The sequence below is a fragment of the Ciconia boyciana genome, chromosome 17 (assembly GCF_034638445.1).
Source record: "Ciconia boyciana chromosome 17, ASM3463844v1, whole genome shotgun sequence".
NCBI lineage: Eukaryota > Metazoa > Chordata > Aves > Ciconiiformes > Ciconiidae > Ciconia > Ciconia boyciana.
In genome coordinates this window covers 6,324,947-6,341,156 of record NC_132950.1, presented here as the reverse complement: position 1 = coordinate 6,341,156, position 16,210 = coordinate 6,324,947, and positions in this window count along the sequence as shown.

Below are 16,210 nucleotides of genomic sequence, written 5' to 3'. Positions count from 1 at the left end.
GTTCCTTTGGGCAGAAATCCCTGCCTTGCTCTGCAGACAGCCTCTGACTAACCCAAGATGGATGGAAAGCAGTAGGTTTGGGTTTTGGCTGGTTTTTTTTTTTGTGGACACATCCCCAGCTCATTGCGCAGACTCGCTGGGAGCCAGCAAGGATGACGGTAGCAAACCATTGGGGACCCAGACATGCAACGTGCCACCTCAAATCAAACATGCCCGTACGAACGACCTCCCCGTGCCGGCCTGGGACGAAAGGCAGCTCTCTCCTCCCCGCTGCCTGCGGCACTGCCGTCCCGGCAAAGCGCTGACCTGCAGCCGCCGGCAGCAGCAATACGCAGTCCCATTTATCTGCACGGAGTCCCAATGGTATGCCGTAAGCAAAGGCATGAGAAACTCATCCTGCTTTGCCTAAAATGCATTTTTATATATATATATATACACATATAATGCACATACATACACTGGAACAGGCTTCCCAGGAAAGTGGTCTGACCGGCAGGACAATGAACTGAGAAATTATTTAACGCAATTTAAATGGGTCATAGTAGTCACTATAATAAGTGTGCCTCGAGCCAATGGGATCTATCAGGCTGCTATAAAAGTGGGTGGGGAAGAAATAGCAGCTGGTGGGAAGAGATCACCAAAGACCCGATGCGTGTCCTGAGCCGCCTCTCGGCACCAAGCCTGTCAGAGTTCAAGAAGAATCTGGACAATGCTCTTAGTCATATGGTTTAGTTTTAGGTAGTGCTGCAAGGAGCAGGGAGTTGGACTCGATGATCCTTATGGGTCTCTTCTAACTTGAGATATTCTATGATTCTATATACATATATATGAGAATTTCTGCCCCAGTCTGTGTTTTTGGTGGGGTGGCCTTGGCTGGCTGCTGGGCGCCCACCCAGCTGCTCTCTCACTCCCCTCAACAGGACAGGGGAGAAGATAAGATGAAAAAAAGAGCTTGTGGGTCGAGATAAAGACAGGAGACCACCCCGCAGCCACCAAAGCACCGCTCCGGCGGCCGGAGGAGCGCCCAGCCATGGCGCGGGGGGACGCAGCCCCTCTGCTGCCTGCATTGCCCCACGGTTTGATTTTCCAGAATTGTCTGACAAGTGCCTTTTACCAGCACAGGATCGATGCAAACTGGCTGGGACACAAGCGAGGCAGCTCCGCTATTTCTCCTCCAGTGACTAAGAAAATGTGACTATGTGATCAACCCTCATGAATGCGTTTGGGGAAGCCTGCCAGTGCCTGCATTTGATTTCTTGCCTCAAGTCCAGCCAGCTTAACGCAACATCAGCTTGGAAGCCATAAAACACGAGACAAACAATGTAAATCAATGTGACCAGCAAAATTTAACAGGAAACAGGCTGTGCTCTTTATTTTCTGGATCAGAGAGCAGCTGGCCGGCGCAGCCACGATTACCTGTGAAAGTCCTTGCACCCATTTGCTTATTTGCAAGCAGGGAAAAGGGAGCTGAAAGCTGATTTAATGTAATGTGGCGTTCGGTATAAATCAGTTGTATATGACTTAAAATTGGGCAAAAGACGGAAAAGTCACAAAAAGAGACAGATGAAATGCTATCAAACTAACAGATTGAAGAAAAAGCAAGTAGCAGGATGAAACTAATGTCTGGAGGTGTTGGGATTTACTGCTTATCTAAGGAGTGGCAGCAAGGGCAGCGGTGTGCATCGCTGCAGGAGTAAATATCTGTATGTGGAGCTACAAATAACTGCACTTAACACCTCTTTGGAGTGTTTTAAGTCAGGCAGTAAGGCTGGCAGAAAGCTCGGTGTCACTTCTCCCTCCAGCAGATATATTCTCACCCCAGCCATGGTCAGTGCTATGCTGAGGGTCTCAACTGCGCTCACCAATATCGGTCCCACAGGGCTGCAAACGATAACAGGGATAAAGCCGAAACGCACTGAGCTCACAGGAGGACGGAATTTCAGAGAGCTGTCAGGGTCAGCTCATAAAGCGCCCAGCTGATATAATCCCTCTCACAGGCCGATCAAAGTCCACTAAAATCCATTTCCATTCATTTTTACCCCCCTCTGTTCCCCCTCTAGAACTGCTGCAAAACCCAGCAGCAGCGCCTGCTCGGTGCTGCGTGTCCTTGCAGGATAACACCGTGATAATGCCGCTAACATCGTCACATCTCCAAAACTGCAAGCCCGAACAGGGTTTCACCAAAACCAGCCGCTGCCCCCCGGTCCGACCCACCTCGTGGAAGAGCATCCTGCTCACCCCTGACCTGCGCGACGCAACCCCCAACTCACGGCACTGCTGAATTTCACCTTTTTAGACTTAAATAGGCAGTTCTGGTCCCCATCGGCAGTGTCGAGCAGCAGCAGAGGAGATGGCGTGGCCACGAGTGCCGGCTCCGGGCAGACCCCGTCCTTCCCACCACAGCCACTGCCTGGCGAAGGGATCACCAATATCTGAAGAAGGGCTCAGCCTGGAGCTGGAGCCTCATTTCAGGCAGATCAGGAGGATCTCCACACGTCGAGAGGCGGCTCAGGACACGCATCGGGTCTTTGGTGATCTCTTCCCACCAGCTGCTATTTCTTCCCCACCCGCTTTTATAGCAGCCTGATAGTTCCCATTGGCTCGAGGCACACTTATTATAGTGACTACTATGACCCATTTAAATTGCATTAAATAATTTCTCAGTTCATTGTCCTGCAGAGATTAGTTACATATAAGCATATTTTAATGATTAACTATCGGGCTCTGCTGAGGCCCCAGCAAAAAATGCAGAATCCGCAGCCTCCCTCCGTCCCTCCCTCCCCTCCTGCCAGCTCCCCTCTTCATCACCGGTCTCACAATATTTATGATTTTCCTTGGAGCCTCCACTCTTGGCCTGATACAACCAGCTCAGCTGGCACTGGAGGGAAGGCTCCAGCTTCTAAAGTTGCAGAAAGGCTGGGAAAAAGGCTGGGACAAGCTCAAACCCCAGAGTCCAAAGAGGAAGAAGCAACATTTGGAGGCTAAATAATGAAGCAGCAGCATTTGTAGAGTCAATCACAGGTTTTGGAGTGAATCACAAGCTTTCTTGTTACGTTGGGTGCTAGAGATGAGCTGGAGCCCATTGCTGGACCTTGCTCTCTCTTGCGCTGATGAAACCCAGAGAGATGCTGTGGGTGGTGGTGAAGTTACCCAGGGCCTGAGCCAGGGTTAGTGCAGACCCTGCCTCACACGTGGCTGATGCCAGCTGCGGTCCTTGCCCCGGGCATTTCTTCCCACGCACGGCTGCAAGGGCTGGGGCTCCAGCAGCAGGGCAATTTGGGGCTGAATTTGTCTTTTGAGCCACTCCCAGCATCCATGCACAAGGAAAATACATAAGAAAGCAGCAATTGCCCATCCTTACATGCGCAGACCCCCATCCAAGCAACCCCTGCTTCTGCACGCACATCTGCAGAGCAGAGCTTTGCCTGGGCAAAGCACATCAACCCCACGCAACGAGCCTGAACGGGATAAATTGTATTTCACCAGAACAACATTGGACACTCGTACGCTGCTCATCCCCGTGCAGGGATGAGTTATACGCCAACCCTGAAACTGCTGCAGGGTTGGGGGGACCATCCCTGCCTCCAGCTTGTGCCGATGGTACTGGCTCCACGCCAGACCCTGGGGAGCACTGCGTACCGTCGCAACTCGCAGCCCCTCTGATGCATTAACCATGACTTTTGCTATGCAGTCGTTGCAAGCCTTGCTAAATGCTACATCGGTTTCCTCCCAGAAACGGGAAATTCAAGCATTCATCTTACCCTGCAATAATAAAACAGGAGAGAGATCATGAGCCAAGCCCGCGGCCACCCCAGGAGCTGGGTTGGAAGCCCCCGTGGCCGCCCTCCGCCAGCTTTTTGCAGCAAGAGGAGCATTTTGGGGCCATTTCCAGTGCAAGACCCATGGCGCTCAAGCCGCCTTCTCCGGTTGCTTCAACCACTGGGGTCTCACCTGAGGCAGCGACACATGGGCAGGGGGTCCCGGCCCACTCAGGGCAGCCCCACAGGGCTGGGAAAGAGGCAACATTCCGCCGAGCCCACGCCTGGGGCAGGACGTCGCACAGGAAAAAGGCAAAATGTTTAAATTGGCCTGAAGCGGCCCGTTTCCAGCCCCGGCCCACTCACGGACGCTGCAGTGTAGGCAGCTGGAAGCAGCAGCGCTTGGGGGGTTTTATGGGCTTTGCTGGGCGATTAAGGAGCAAACCTGCTGGGAGGAGGTGGTTGGATCCCGTTAGGTTTTGAGTGGGTGTTTTCAGCGCTTCCTTTTCCCTCCCTGACGGCCACCCTCTGGCTGCTGCACCCCGAGGAAGCCTTTAGCGCTGCCTTGCCACGGCGTTTTCTAAGGAAATCAGTGAACAATACAAAAGGGGAGGAAAAAAAACACACCCCTTTGCAGATGAATTTGCCAAGCGCCCAAGAAGGCAAGCCCCATTGTGGTGGCACCGGCGGCTTTCCCCATGGGACAAGGGACACCAGGTGCCCAATGCATCGGGATGAGGACAGGATGCCACTTGCAGAGGCATCAAGGCGCTTGTCCTGCACGTTTCCCCCAAACCCCACCTGCTTTCTGTCCACCCATGACATTTCAGAACTCACCGTGTATCGCTGTCCCATCCCAGGGCAGTCAGATAACTGAACACATCTAATTAACAAAAAAATAGCATTTTAAATCTGTCGACGAGCCCTCTCAGCCCGGTGCAAGAGCAGACACTTGAACCACAGCTGCTGATAAAAGACCCCGGGTTCATCCCGGCTGATGCCCTCCCTCCTTGACGGGCGGCACGGGGAGCAGTAAACTTGAAGGTACTTTTAGACTTGGCAAAAATATCTCTAGTCCAACAGAGTGCTTATTTTAAAGCCTTTAGCATGTCTCCAGGGGTTAACTTGCACTATATATAAAAATATATGCATATATAAAGTGTGGGAAAAGCTGGGACAGCCCCCCAGCTCTCCACTGAGCTGGATAATTTCAACAGCTCAGACTTTCTATTCTTGGATGCCTTTTTGTTGACGGTGTCTGGTCTGTAACAAAAGGGATTTGCTCCCCCAAACTGCCATCCCACAACTGAGGAGCCCCAGGGACCGACGTGGGGCGAGAGGCAAGGTCAGGGAGCCGGGCTGGCTCTGCCGCCCCAAGACATCCACGATTTTCGGTGGAGGAGCAAAGGGCGAGCGCTGGGGGTGAAGGGGGTGGTTTATCCCGGAGGACGGCACAGGGGTCGCGGGTGGGCAGAGCTCTCCTTGGCCAGACCACAGCTCACCGCCGGGGCAGCGGGTTTCATCTCGGGCTTAACATGCCCTTCTCCATCCCCGACGCTCTGCAGACCCCACAGCCCATCCCCGGGAGAACAGGCTGGGTTAATCGAGGCATCACCCACTCAGGGGACGGCTGATGCCAACCAGCACCCCGATCCTGTCATGGCAACCTCTGGGCTAACAAATCTCTGGGTACAGCAGATCTTTACCTTTAATTTCATGTAAGCACTGCAGGGGTCAGAGACTGAGGCCGGTTCAAAGCCCAGCGAGAAACCGCTCCTCCGCCGGCTCCTCCACTGCAAGTGCGTGGTAGAGCAAATGCTCCAGAGGAGCTGCAAAAACACCCTGAGCTCCAGGAGCAGCAGCCGATGTGTGCTTCAGTTCTATAGCTTTTAAGAGGAAAAAGCCAGCCGGTGCATAAAAGGCAAACCTGGCAGGAGGAATCGCCCTGCTGCAGAAACACAAACGTACCAGGTCCCCGACGCGCTGCAGCAATCCAACACCAGCAGGAGCAGCGTCAAAAACTCCCGGTTACTCGTTTCCAGCTGGGACTGATGGTTTGAGCTCATCCCCGTCCTCTCTGTGCTGATGTCCCAGGTTGAAGCCTCGCTCTGCGGCCCTGCTGCTGCCCCGGCTCACGTTAGACATCGCCGTCCTGCAGCCGGGTCTGGCTGGGAAGCGATGGGGCATGGGTGACCACGCTGTCCTCCTGTCCCCAGAGAGCCCAACAGCACGGAGTTTTTGGAGTGAGAGGTAGAGGACTTTGCAAAACAGCTGGGTTTGGTTTTTTGGGGGTTTTTTTTGTTTTGTTTTGTTTTTTCCCCTCACAAATGAACAATGAAGTTTCTGCCTGGCCCCATAAAAGAAAAGGGCTGGGTGATTCCTGCCAGTTTTTCTCTCGCAGCTCGGCAGGGTACCGACTGGGAGCCCAGGGGGGCCAAGCTCTAATTGCACGCAGCGGGTCAGCGAAGCTGCCCGTTACAAGGAGGACAAGGGGCGGGATGCACAAACAAGGGCTTTAAACCACAGCGGCACAGCAAGCCCTCACGCTCAGCACCGAAGCCTGTCCAAAGTGACCGAAGACACCGGTGCCACCACCACCCTCCTGTGCCCAGGCACTGCCTCGCCAGCAGCTTCCAGCTGGGAACAGCCTGGTCCCCGTTCAAGGGCACAGGAAAAGGCTAAAATAAACCAGAATATCCAATAGCTCTGCAAAACCTGCAAGGGCTGGACGTCAGGCGAGGCAGAGCCGTGCTGCAGCCAGACCTGGGTGGCTGCATAAAAATGCACCATCAGCACCGTAGGTAGCCCCAAGAAAAATTTTCACAGGTAGCCACGAGAAAAAGCCCCTATGGCAGGTTTGGCTGTGGGGAAAAAAGTGAATCTTGGACGGGGATCTCGGTGCCAGGCGTCTCCGGTGCTGCCGTGAAGCATGTCCCCCAGCTGCCTTGCCACGATGTGGCAGAGACGCTGGCGAGAGCCGTTCAGAGGATGCTCTTTATTCGCCCGTGTACCAGCCAGCACAGCTGCAGCTTGCACCGGGTGTTCGGCCCCACTGGGACCGTTTGCAGCATCCCCGAGCCCTCCCTGCAGCTCCCTTCCCAGCTTTCCTATTTGCATCAAGTCCTTCCTGATGATTTTTCGGCTTTCCCTTCTCTTTCAGATGTTCTCTCACCCTGTTTGGCTGGTTCTCAGGCTGGCTTTATTTTAATCATCTTTAACAGCATCGCAGCTACCTTTGATGGTTGTTTTTATAAACAATAAAGTTAATAAAATTAAGATCCTTAATGTGGAAGGAAATTAATTTAAGCAACATGTGCAGGGAGACTCTTGCTCATGGCAAGCAAAGGTTCTTGGGGCTCAACAAATGTTTCCTAAGTGCTCGCTGCATTTGAGTTGTGCTTTGGCCGCAGCTCTGATTTTTTTCAGCACAAGCATTTCTTTCTGCTCAATAAAAACTTTGCAGCAGGATTTCTTTCTGTGGGAACAGAAAATATGTTCTCTGTCAACGTCTTGCCGGCGGCATCTGCCAGGCATCGCCAGCTTGGCAGCGGCGTCTGCCCACGCCATCGCCTGCTTGCCGTCGCCTCTGGATCGATGATTAAGTTGAGGCAGGTGGGTGTTGGTGGGGAAGCAGGTATTATCAAAATCTTCAACAGCAGTAGGACGATGTATCTTATTTTCATCTTGGAGGAGACCGCAAGATAAAAGGGTAAAACAAACTGGTCTCGGTGGGGTTTTCGGGACAGGTTACCCCATTAGAAAGAAGGAAAAATCCATCGTGCACTAATTCTGTGTTTTGCACCGCTGCTGTCAGTAGCTTCCCAGGCAAGTGGCCACGAGGTTTAGTTAGGGTCATAGGTACAATTCCAGTTTGTGGTAAATTTACCATGATATTTGGATATTTTATTTCATCAGGAGGTGGAGCATCAGGTTTAGTTTTTGCAAAGAACGCTTGGCTCCCAGGGCTCCCCGTGGGCCCACACTGATTATTCAACTGATGAAGTATTTTGGAAAGTTGAGCATCCCACTGGGCCGTGTGTGGCTTAAGCTCCTTTTCAGTAAGCCATTAGCTCTTTCTACCATCCCATCTGAGTAGGAGCTACGGAACACCCACTGATTTTGGAATACCCATCCCAGGCTGGTGCCAGCTTGCTGGCGGCATCCACCAGGCCATCGCCAGTTTACCAGTGGTGTCCACCAGGCCATCGCCAGCTTGTTGGCAGCGTCTGCCCACGCCATCACCTGCTTGCCATCGCCTCTTGATTGACGATTAAGTTGAGACAGGTGAGTGTTCGTGGGGAAGCAAGTAGTACCGAAGTCTTCAACAGCAGTAGGACGATGTATCTTTCTCTTCTCTCAATTCATCCCGAGGCTTTACAGGGTCTCCTCTGCACGCTGTTATTTCTGAAGCGTAATTTGTACCCCTCTCGGTTTGTCAGAAGATCTCCTCAGGTCATCCCTCTTCCTCAGAGCAGTCTTTTTATCCTCTCCTCCATCTCCCTTGCCTCCATGGGTCAGTGTCTCCCTCGTGACATCCGTACCCTGTTCAAATCCCCTCCCGAGTACCTTTGTGTCCTCGAGCCTTCTTCTGTCTCTCTGGCCATCTCAGCACCCCTCTGTTTCTGTCACGATGCTTCCTGCGAGGGTCTTGTGTTCCACGGCCATCCTTTAGCTCTGCAGCAGGCTCTGTATCTTTCTTATTCAGAGACAACTCTTCCTCAGGCTTCCGTTTTCCCTCAGAGCACTCTTGCCTTCCCTCCGCCATGTCGGATGCCGCTGTTCGGTCCCCGGTCCCCTGAGGACATCTCTACTCTGTTCAGATCCCCTCCCGAGTACCTCATTGTCTCAGCAATCCTTTGTTCGTCTCTTTGTCCGTGTTTCCCCCGCAGCCCTCTCGTTCCTGTCATGACACCTCCCGAAACTGTCCTTGTGCCCCACGGCACCCTTCGAGCTCTGCAGCCCTCTTTGTGTGTCTCTTACTCAGACAGAACTTTCTTCTGTCTCCTCAGGCTTTAGTTGTGCCCCACGGCTCCCTTACCTTATTCACTGCCGTCTAGGATGTCTCCATTCGGTCGCTCATCCCCTGAGGACATTGCTGGGACACCCTCTTGAGTTTTGCGTTGCGTCCCAGAGCCGCCTTCTGTCTCTCTCTCACTCTCAGCACCCGTCTGCCGTCGTCATGCCTCCTGACGCCGTCCTCGTGCCCCTCAGCCCTCTTTGGCTCTGTAGCGCAATTTGCACCCTTCTTGCTCCCTGAGAACCATTCCTGATGCCATCTTCCATCTCCAGAACACTCACGTTGTCCTCTGTGCTAGCTAGGATACCTCTGCTCAGTCCCCTGAGGACATCTGTAGCCTGTTCAAATCCCCTCTGGACTTCTTCATCGTGTCCTCGAGCGTTCTTCTGTCTGTCCCTCTCAGAACCCCTCTGCTACTGTCACGATGCCTCTTGAGGTCTTATGTGTTCCCCGCAGCACACTTTTAGCTCCATAAGCCCACTTTGGACTCATTTTGTTGCAGTCACACCTCTCCTAAGATCTCTGTTCCCAAAAAAGAGCATTCTTGTTCTTTTCTATGCCATCTAGGATGCATCCTGAGACCTTCCTTGTGCTCCACAGCATTTTGGTAGCACTTCACCTCCCTTTCAATCTCTCTCATGACCCCTCTGCTGCCAGTCACCGTGCCTCCTGAGACCTTCTTTGTGTCCCACAGCCCTGTTTTTGCTCCGTAGTGGACTTTGATCCTCTCTCATTACCTCCAAACCCCGTCCTCTGGTTTGTTGGTGACTGGAGCGCCCTTATCATCCTGTCTGCCATCTAGGGTGCCTCTGTTTGGTCCCTGGCCTCCTGAGGCCATGTCTACTCTGTTCAAATCCCCTCCAGACTTCTTCCTTGTGTCCCTGAGCCGCCTTTGGTCTCTCTGGCCCATTCAGGACCCCTCTAATAGTGTCACGATGCCTATCAATGCCTTCAAGGTTGCCCTTAGCACACTTTTAGCTTTGTAGCGGACCTTGCACCCCTCTTGTTCCTTCAGAAGACTTCCTGAGTCCATATCTGTGACGCAGCCCGGGCATTCTGTCCTCTCTTCCCTCTAGCTGTGCCTCTTTTTGTTCCCTGACCCTCTGATGACGTGTTTACTCGGTTCAGATCCCCTATGGATTTAATCATCGTGTCCCCAGTCCTTTTTCTGTCTCTCTGGCTCCCTCAGGATGTTTTTTTCTCCCAGTCACAATGCCTCCCAAGACCTTCCTCGTGCTCCACATCCATCTTGTAGCAATTTGGGCTGTGGAGCACTCATTTGTTCCTCTACCCTATCTAGGATTCCTGTGTTCAGCCCCTGGCTACCCAAGACCATCTGTACTCTGCTCAGATGATCACCCGAGTTCCTCCTTGTTGTCCCACGCCATCTTTTGTCCGTCAGCCCCCCTCAACACCCCTCTCCTCACTGTCACGATGCCTCCTGAGACCTTCTCGTTCTCCACAGCACTTTGTAGCACATTATCTCCCTTTCCACCTTTCTTGTTCCGTCAGAGCCTCCCACCTTTCTTTGCCACGCAGCGCTCCTTTATCTCTCTCTCTGCCACCGAGGGTGTCTCCGTTCGGTTCCTCTCTTGCTCAGCCACCTCTAGTTTGCCTAGATGCCCTCCTGAGACTCCAAGGCCCTCGCTGGGTCTCCAAGCCTTCTTTTCTTACCCCGCCCCCTCCTCATTCCTCTGCTCTCTATAGCAATGTCATCTGAGTCCTTTCTTGTACTGCCACAACACTCTGGTAGCACTTTGGCTCCCTTTCGATTTTTTAGGTTTTGGTGCGCTTCAGAGCACTCCTATCTTACTCTTTGCTATTTCGGATGCCTCCGTTCAGCCCCTGGCCTCCTGACGACATCTGTACTTGGTTGAAATCCCCTTCAGAGTTCCTCATTGTTATCTCTGAGACTTCTTTGGTCTCTCAGGCCCCCTCGGGACTCCTCTGCTCCCTTTGCCGAGGTCTCGTGAGACATCCCCTACGTCCCAGAGCCCTGTTTTAGATTGGCAGGGCACTTTGCACCCCTCTTTTCCCCTCAGAACCCTTCCTGAGTCCACATCTGTTACCCCGGTCAGTCTATGACCAGGAGAGCTCAAAGAAGGCTCCTTTAGGCTGTCGTAGTTAAAGTGGTTGGCTCGTAGTCAAATTACATGTGATAGGAAAGATATGCTTGAGGCTCCTTGTACCCACATCTTTCTTTGTTCCTTGATAAATGAATCTTGGAGAAGCCATCTGGTATTCACGTGTCAGTCGCATGATCGGTGTTCCAAGCTCATATGCATCATAAGCCAGCTCAGGTGGGGTCACTGCTGCACTTGTAAGGCTTCTCCTCCATTGGTTCAGGTGGTTCCTGCTATAGTAATTCCCATAACATGCAACTCAAATCCTGGGTTACAGCAATTTAAAGGTATTTATTTCCATTACAACGCTGCCATCGACTCCCTCCAGGATGCTGCCCAGATCCCAAACTGTGCCTCAATAGCAGCCCTTTGGAAAGGGGGCTAACATGACCTTCCTCTCTCCAGGAAGGCTACAAAACATCGCTTGTGCTTTTTAAAGGCTGCTTTGGGCTTCTTTAGAGAATTCCCTGGGAATTGTCTGGGAGTGGGGGGGGGGGTTGGATGCATCCAAGCTGCTGTTGAAATATTTTAAAGAGCTTTAGCATCCCAAGGACAACCAGTTTCCTGCCTGCCTTGACCCAAACCCTCTCCCCTTTTAGAGGATCCCACCCGGGAACAGGGATCCCAATTCCCAATCCCACAGCCTGGCATCAGGAGCGCTGGGTTATCGAGCTGGTGGTGAGGAACCAGTGTCCTTAGGGAAGGATCTCATCACCCAAAGGCATCGCTCTCACAGGTGAGGAAGAGGTACGATGCTCATTTTGGTACTCACTGCTCATTCATCTCTTGGCTTTCCAGCTGCCTGCTCCCTGCCTCGCTCTTCCCACGTCCCCGTCAGCTCTGCCGCAGTGCTCGCTTAGGGATACAAACTGGATCTTCCCTACCAACACCTCACCGATGCAGAAAGGCCAGCTGTGGTGTCCCCGAGTCACCCTTTGTAAACTCTCTCGCTGGGACGAGGCCGAGCGCTGCCCTCCCCACGTTCTCCCTGAGTCACGGGATGCTCCTGCACAGATTGCTGTTGTGCCACTGAGGTTGGGAGAGCAACGTCCGTGTACGCCAGCTCAGGATCTGCCCCCATGATTGCATTTTAAACACGCGTAATTTGGGTTTCCTGCAGAAACATGACCCTCTTTGCCATTAAATAATTTAAATTAGCTGCTTCTCTGGAAAGTATGACTTTGCCCTGCTGAAGGGGACACGGGCACTGTCCCCGCAACGCTCGGCAGCCCTCCCACAAGGGAATGCTTTCCTTTGGCTTCATGGCTCAGCCCCATCCTCAGACTTGATCTTGTGCCCAAATCAAGAGCACAGATGTTTTCCTTAGAAAGTCATTTCATCACACAGTGCAACTCCCTGTTATCTCTGCTACAAGCAATGGGAACGATGTGCAGCGCATGCAGGACATGCCTTCGTGGTGGGGTAATTCCCAGGGGCGCAAGGCTGTGAAGTCTGGCGCTCCTCACCCTATGAAATTCCTAACTTGACTCCCTGTACAAACAACCTCCAAGGGTTCACCGCAGATAGGTGAGTATACAGTGACGCCGGGACTGCCGCGGGAAGGGGACAGCCCCAGCAGAGCCCTCCAGCACGGCGGACACCCACGTGTCCAGGAGGACGGGGCCACAGCCACAGCAGCGCTGCTGCGGGTGCAGCCACCCTGGCAGCGAGGCACGGACAGCCACACGCTGGTCTCAAAGCACGGGGAAAGCCGAGGGCTGCAGCCCGTAGTTATTAGTACAAAAGGCTCCTTTATCTGTCAAGATGCACAAAAAAATCTCAAACAAGCCCTTGGGCAGCGCTCCTGGTGTCAGCCTCGCTGCAAGTCCCGAGCGACAGCCCTGCCCGTGCCCAGCTCACCTCCTGTCCCAAGGCCTTCGGAGAAAAAAAATAATGGCCTTTGGCCAAAGAAGAAACCAAGGCAGAGAGAAGAGAAACTACTTCCCCAAGGTCACAGGCCGGTGGTAGAGCTGGCGGTTGCTGATTCAGCCCGGCTCCAAAGCCACCGTGTCACTCTCCTCTCCTCTCGCTGGCTGGGTGGTGGTAGAGACCCAACGGAAAGCTCTCAAGGTGGGAAACGCCAACCCTGCGATGCGGTCCCCTCTCCACCTGCACCTCGCTGCCCAGCGCTACTCCATGCACCCATCCCACAGCGTCTCCCATTGCTGGGACAGATGCCACCTGTCCTGCCGTGCCGGCTCCCTGCTCCGCATCTTCCATCCCAGTGCTGCTCATCTGTGGGAAAGCAAATAAATCTCTACAGACAAAGAACTGACCTCCGGGAACAGCAGGAGCTGAGTTTTAGTCCCTGCCTGGTCACCGTCTCATGCTAAAAGGATGATAGTTGTTGCTCAGATTTAAATGTAAGGCTTTATTTTTGTGGGTCAGAGCATGAAGAGGCAGCTGCTGCTGCCTGCCGGGTGGTTAACTTGTGAGCATCGCCTGCCTGCGCTGGAGAGGAGTCGACAGAGAGATTTCCATGAGTCCTTCTCACTTACCAGGAGCATTTCATAACCACAGATGTTCTTATCAGTGAGGCAAAGCTCACGGGGCAAGACACTATCTGTTATTTAGACCAACCAGTACAATTGCAAAAAACAGACAGGTTTTCAGGCACGAAAGGTCTTCTTCACACTCCTTCTGCAGTACATCTTTTGAAACAGCCTGGCATCCCCTTCGCTCTGGGAGCTGGTACCAGGAAGAGGCTGGAAAAGGCTGGTTATGGGTAGTGGATGGAAAACGAAGACAGAAAAGGGGGAAAAGCCCCCTCTCGGCCAGGCCGAGGCGCACACAGGCTCCCCCGACTCCCCTCGCCCCTGCCAAAGCCCAAAGCGTTTCAGAAATCCCTCAAACAACAGTAGCTCCCAGTTGAGACCGATGCTTTCAAAGCCTGCGTCCAAACATGGGGAAGCAGATTTCATGCCTAGGAAGCGAAGCATTTTCTGGGATACAGAACGTGCTGTTTACACATTGCCGTGGCAAAGAGCTGCCACCCCAGGGAGGCAGAGGCAAAAAAAGTTTAGCCATAGAAAATGCAATACAGAAAAACTTGTGCGTTTCAAAACTGGGATCCAGAATAATCCCAGTTTGGGTCGGGTTAATTCACCCGTGGCTTGACTCGGAGGGGCCGAGCACAGTCAGCATGAATGAGTGAATGGTTCTGTATTTCAGGCCAAATTTAAGGCAGGGGAGAAGCACTCTGGATTAATTTGGCCTGTGGAATAACATTAAGCAAAACTCAAGGGAAAACTGTGATTAAGATCACACTGAAACACCATCTTATCCCAGCAGCATCCTGGGACACATCCTTCATAGCAGAGGAGCCTCTTTTGGAACAGACTCAACTCGCTGTCGTAGCTGCAATGTGCAGGACACACTGCTAATGCAGAGCAACTTCATAAACTCCCATCTCAGGCTCAGGCAACTGATGAAACCGCAGGCACGACACAAAATCCTGCTGCAATCCTTGCAAGACTGTCCCCTTCTCTCTTTGTCAACATCCCAGAAACAAAGTATTTGCTTCGTGCCAGAGCCCCAAGCACCCACCTGCAAAGGGGCCATGCTGTACCAGGCATGGACGGAAAGGGGGACAAGGGAGAAAGCCCCAATCCACGGCATCTCAGCTCTCAACGAGAGCAGCCTTTGCCTCTGCGCTGAGCGAGCAAACAAAAAAACCACCCCGAGTCCATAGCGGGAGGAAGGGAAAGCAGACTGACAGAAACACTGAGGTTGGACGGGAGCTCTGGAGATCACCTAGTCCAACCTCCCCGGCTCGAGCAGGGTCAACACGGATTTCCAACGGGATGAAGAGCAAAGTACGAACTAGGCAGCCTGCAGCTCACCCCACTCCCTCTGAGCAGCCTCCAAGACAGGTCTGGGGCCAGCAGGAATTTGCTCCAGGGCACATGCTGACTTCGGTCTGCAACAACTCAGCTGCGTTCTAGTTAAATTTCTCAACTTTTATTTCTTCTAAGGTACGACAGTTTCAAAAATACGTCCAGTTTGATTATTCTTCATGTGCCAGGGGTCTGCTAGGATTACAGCAGCTGCAGACATCTGCCCCTGACACCGTATCGTGATGTGACTGGTTGATTATTTTAGGGCATGATTCTCAACTGGTGTAAATCAGCCCGGTTTGGTTGACTTCAAAAGCAATAGCTTGTCTATGACTGGTAGAGATTTTAATAACTAAAAAGTTCTGTACAGAACTGCTTATGACAGGACCTTTTTAAAAAACATTTGTATGAACACTTTTTTAAACTTCAAGACACCATGTAGATGTTATTTAACCCTTTCAGCACACCGATGCATTAGGCTTGAATGCCATTTCAATGTACTACTTCAATGTGGTTTAAAGACATGCTTCAGAAGAAAACCTGCCCAAAGGAAAACCTTCTTCAGAAGAAAGCCAAAACTCCAAACTTTCTGGGTTTGCTTTTTCTAATTAAGACTACACACCTGTATCTAGTAAATACGCCACACAAACACAGACAAACAAAATGCATTGTGCTCCCTGCAAGAAAAGGAGAGCTTGTCAAATTCTGCATTTCAGTAGTGGGCAACAGCCTCACACACAGCCCTGCCACAGCGTGACCACCACCAAGCTGCTCAGCTCATCCGCAGGGATTTCCTGTATCTTCTACAAAATTCCCTGTGGACATCTCTGTTTCCAGTGTATCTATTTCCCCTTCTGAACACCAGAGCACAGCCAGGTAGAAGCAGCAGCTCCTTCTCCTCCCGTAAAACAAAGCTTTTTGCTAATAAAACTTCTCCAGCCAGCACTGCCAAACAATCCTAAAGAAAGCTGGCCTTCTTAGGCTTGAATTTACGAAAAGAGAAACCCCAGGTATTTTAAAGCATCAGAACAGCAGAGGAATTCTGGCAGCTCGTTCCCCCTTTCTCCCAGAGCAGCAACGAGAGCACAAGAGCTGCCATAAGCAGAGCTGTCAATCTGCCAAGACCCAATCGTGCAGTACAGAATAAAAGTGAGAAACACACGAGAAATAAGAAAGCTAAAAATAATATGCACTTCTTAAATGTTCAGAAAGTGTCGAGTATGTTGCCCTTTTCTTCTCGAAATTACAGACCGAGCTTTTAAGTGCCCAATACACACGTACTTTTTCTTGTGTACACGACGCATCAGAGGGCCACTCTCTTCATGCCGTCTTGTCTCCTTCAAAAGAACTAGCAGAGTACATTTATTGTGTTAGGTAACTGATTAGTTAAGAAAACAAAATGCAGCCTTGGGAGACAGGCAGATCTTTTATGTAATATATAGGACACTGGAAAAATGGTATCACATAAGCAAGATG